Here is a 4,723-nt window from a genome sequence, read left to right as displayed (position 1 = left end):
GGGGCTCGGGTTCACTCCCCGCACCCTTGGGCGCTGCCCCCCGCCCAAGCCCTGCGAGCGGGGGCGGCAGCAAAGGGCGAGATGGAAGGGGAGAAGGACACTGAATGCTTCCTCCCGCCAACTTTGCAGGGGGTGTTTTGGTTTCCCTCTCTTCCCCGGGCTCGCAGCCCTGTCTCCGGGCGCCTACATCCCCGCAGCTTCCCGGGAGCGTCTTCCCCGCATCCCGACATCCCCGCATCCCCGCCTGATGCCGGTCTGCGGGCAGCAGGCAGAGGTGCGGGGTTGCTCCCGCTGCCTGGGGCGACTTTCCATTACCAAATATCCCCTGCGCCGGATTTTCAGCCCTGGGCGGTGCTGCTAGGGCGGCAGGTCGTAGCTTTCCCTTATCCACGAGGCTTTCCTAACATCGCGCTGCAAAAAAAAACAAAACAACAAACCACCCTAATTTTTCCTTGGTTCGTGTTTGTATTATTGTACGTATCATATTAATAGCACACGCACGCATTGTACACGTTGGTTTGGATCCACTGGGGTGGCCTTCGGGTTTCTACAGTCTTTATCAAGCCCGAAATCGTTTGCAAGCAACATTTTCCTCACGTTGTAGGATTTCTGGAAAAGCAGCCAGGACAACACCCGAAGTCTGGGGGCTGGCAGGGAACATTGCAGTAGCGGGTCTTTTTTTCCCGAAAGTCGGTAGGAAAAGGTGAGTGGGTGGGTAAGGGACGCCCCTAAACCCGCCTCCGTTGTGGGGTCGGCGGCGGGGACCCCGGGGCTTTCCCGCTGCAGCCCCGGGGACGGACGGGCGCTTTGGAGGGGTCCTGGGGAAACGTCCTTGGGAAAAGGGGCGGCCTGCGCCTTACTGAAAGGCTCTGGCTGTCCGTCTCCCTCGTAAGTATTCAAACATCACGTTCATCCTCCCCGCTGCAGACTTTGATTCAAGTTCAGAGGGCACGGCTGTAACTTTTAAATTTTTCTTTTCTATTTTTTTTCTTTTTTCAAATCTTTCCCGCTTCCCACGGAAGACCTGGCTACATTTGTACACCCCCAAACTGACGCATGTCCCCTTATTATTACTACTACTATTATTATTATTTGCTGTTGGTTTGTTTTGTCTGGCAAAAGGCTGGTCTCTGAAGCGGGGGGGCTTTACAGTTGCCTTGTCAGTTAAGCGTGATTTGAACGCAGCGCTTTAGCCCGCCCTCAGCAATCAGGCTTCAGACTCACGAGGCTTTGATTGCAGGAGTTGCCTTATTTGCATTGATGAGGATGAACCAGCTGCTGGAGCATACAGAGCTGCACCTGACACAATCACCGAGCTCGGGATTAGCACAGGGAATCAGGAATCCACCGCGCTGCGTGGCAATTTCAGCCCTACATTAGAGTCACTCATGCAAAATGACCCAAATTTGCAATGAGCACAATTAGCAATCCAAAGATGCATGTTAATTTGGGGGCTGACATTTTCTTGCATTTTACTTATTAAATATAACGATTATGTGCAGCTTAGTACGCAAGGCTGAGGAAGATGAGCTTTTTATTCCCCTTCCTGAATCCCCCAAGGCATCCCGACTCCAGTGCCTGATATTTAGGACAGGCAAGAAGTTTTGTGCTCTGTAACCAACAGGGTGTTGGGGTTGGTTTTTTTTTCTACTTTTGCTCACTGTTTAAACGAACAAAATTAAAGGGTCTTGATATCTTTAATCTTTTTTTTTTTTTTTTCCTTTCCTTTTTGGTGAAGCGATCGCTTCCAACTTCCAGTACAAAATGTTTCCGTGTTAAAACTCCCCTCTCCCCGCCGTTGTGCAAAGCACACTCACACCGAAATCACCCACCGTTCCTCTCCGTGGAGGAGAGTAAGCGTGTTTCACCAAAGTTAAATTGCTTGAGGAAAATAGTTCCCCTCTGCACCCTCCCTAAAACCAAGGATCTTGAATTTAGAACAGGAATAATAATCTGTGATCTATTTTCTCGTGGCTTTCTGGTATCTAGGCATTGAAATTCCTGCTTATGCTTTAGGAAAATAAATAAGTAAATAAAAATAAAAGGGATAATTCGAAGCAAAACCATGCCGTTCCAAAACTAAAGCTCCCATTGGAGAACAGAAAATTTAATGAGCTTTTAATGGAATGCAATGCTCAGAGTAGTAAATTATTTGTTAGTTGGCGATGCAATCAGCATGCTGATTAAGGTTGCTTGGTTTTTTACTAAACATTAACTGAATGAAAACGGTTGGTCCTTGCTGTTCTGCTCGGGGGGCTTTCGAGAAGCAAATGGACTTTCAGAACAGAGATTGTCAATAAAGGTGAGTGCACTCCAGGTGTCATTTGAATATGGTGATAAAATGCTTCTGATAAATATTTAAAAGCGTTTTAAATCCGCAGTGTTCGCCTAGTGTATTTTGAACTCTGTTGAAAGAAACAGCGGGCCTAGAAAGGCCTCCCATCAATCCCTGTGTCTCTCTTGGATGAGAGAAACTGTATTCTATTCGGCATTTTTTTAGCATTACCTTCAAATGCACATTTGGACATAAATATAGGCAAGTTACAGGCTATGAAGACTCAATTTGCAAAAGGAAATAATTTACAGTTCCCGGCCAGGCTAGAAGTGTAATTAATGCTCTTCTAAATCCACCTGCAATACTTACAGTGTTGGGTTTTTTTTGTTGTTGTTGGGGTTTTTTTATTACCAGATGCTGGATTTATTAAGGGAAATCCCTTAATTTTTTTACTGTGGAATGGAATTTCTTTTTTGTTTAGTGGGCTCGAACAAAAGCAACAAAACTCCACGGGCATTAACACCACAATAGGGAGGGTTGTTATTGATCTTTTATGTATGTTAACTGTAAATATTTAGCCCATTGAATCCTCAGACAAGCCTTGGGTTGCACAAATCAATCCCCGTATTAATTGAGTCTGCGCCTGTTTTAAAACAGTGTTTATGGTTTTGGTCACCTGCCCGCTTTGGTCTTACAGATTTACGAGAGACAGTAAGGACAATTAAAAAAAATAAAATAGTGAAGAATTATAGGCTAGAAACTTTGGTTTTCATCTTAATGACGACGAAGTTTCTCTTCTATAAATTCGAATTAGTTTAATTATCGCTTTATTCACTCATAATGAACAGATAACTTTAAAATCCGATAAATAACTATCTACGTGTTTTAACTATTCCTGTTTATGACCCAAGAGGTTAAAAGCCTTTGACTGCCATTTAACTTCTGACCTCGTATAAATGTTATCTTACCAGTTCCTGCTTGTTAACTTATAATGAGTGCTTGTCCCTGATGGCTTTTAGATAAAGAGGTTTTTATTATATTTCCTATTGAAACCGAACCATTTGCTTTGTTCTTCGTCTGTAGTCTCACCCCACAAAGTAACCTTGTAACCTAACAATTTGGGTTTTATTCTGAATAGAATAAAATCCAAAATATTTAACATTTATGTGAACCCTTTTTTTTTGTCTAAACGGGCTGTATTTGATATAATGTTTCGTAATATTTTTTATTATTATTATTTTTTAAAATTAAGCTTCTGATCCAACGATGAACGTTTTCTTTATTTTATTACCATGATTTAAAAAAAACCAAACAACTAAAAAATGTGGATTTCGGACAGGAGGAGCGACGTTAATACAGTCATACAAAGGTGGGTTGTTTTTTTGTTGTTGTTGGTTGGTTATTTGGGCGGAGGGGTTGTTTTGTTTTTTTTCCGAATTTGAGGAGCCTTCTTAAAGAAATCCTACAGATGTTTCAAGTATTCAGATAAATGTTTCACGCCGTGTTTTCTCACCTGCTAAAGCGCCGCAGGTGTTGCACATGCCTCCTACATGTCACATTGAAGCGATCTCTTTTGTTTCACGTACCTTGCCGTCCTTCCCACGCCCCCAAACTTCTCCCCATTTGTGTGATGACTGAAGTGCAGCAGGCGTTGCTCCAGACAAACTTACACAAGCGTTCTGTTCTCCTTGCATAAGCGTAACCGTGTTCAATACATTTTATTGCTGTTCGCACACGGTTCAGGAGAACGCGACTGTAGCTCCTCTGGCTGATTTGCTGAGTAACATTTTCTATTAATTTTCCTACAGAAATTAGGCTCACAGGGAACGAATGAAAAGGCAGCCATCTTGTGGGTGTCACATCGCACTTTTTCTCCTTGGTTGTTTTCCAACCAGTCTTTCTTTTTGCTGTCATGTTGCCTTTCACCCTAATTAGCCTAGAAGTCAGTGCTTGGTATACGTAACATATTTTCAACTTTCCGTGTCCTCTGGAAAAGTTCCATCCCTCTTTAGGCAGTCGCTGTTTTCTGGTTACAAGGAAACTATATTAGCCTTTGTATTTATTAATATATATGAACGAAGCATAATTTTTGTATTGTATGGTTCTTGGTGAATAAGCAAGTAGAAAAAGCAAATAACTAATCAAAATCTTATTACTGCGAACGAGATTGATTTCTCCACAAACTAGCGTGCAGGTGTGCGAATCAGGAATTATAAAATAGGAAAATTCCAGGATGTCCCCTCTCCCCAAAAAACTTCGCCCTGGCTTAAATAGCTGATCCTTGTGGAAACACCTATATATTGTTGTAATCGTTACCTCTGGAAAACTTCAGAGCTTTGGTTAACTTCGTTTCAGTTTCACTGTGCCGATCGTTTTTCAACAAAAGCAGCATTTAATGCTCTCTACTTTAAGTGTTATATAGTTGAAAGATACAGGCTCAAAAATAAA

Source organism: Chaetura pelagica, unplaced genomic scaffold (assembly GCF_000747805.2).
Source record: "Chaetura pelagica isolate M959 unplaced genomic scaffold, ChaPel_1.0 scaffold84, whole genome shotgun sequence".
NCBI lineage: Eukaryota > Metazoa > Chordata > Aves > Apodiformes > Apodidae > Chaetura > Chaetura pelagica.
This window is presented reverse-complemented; position numbering follows the sequence as displayed.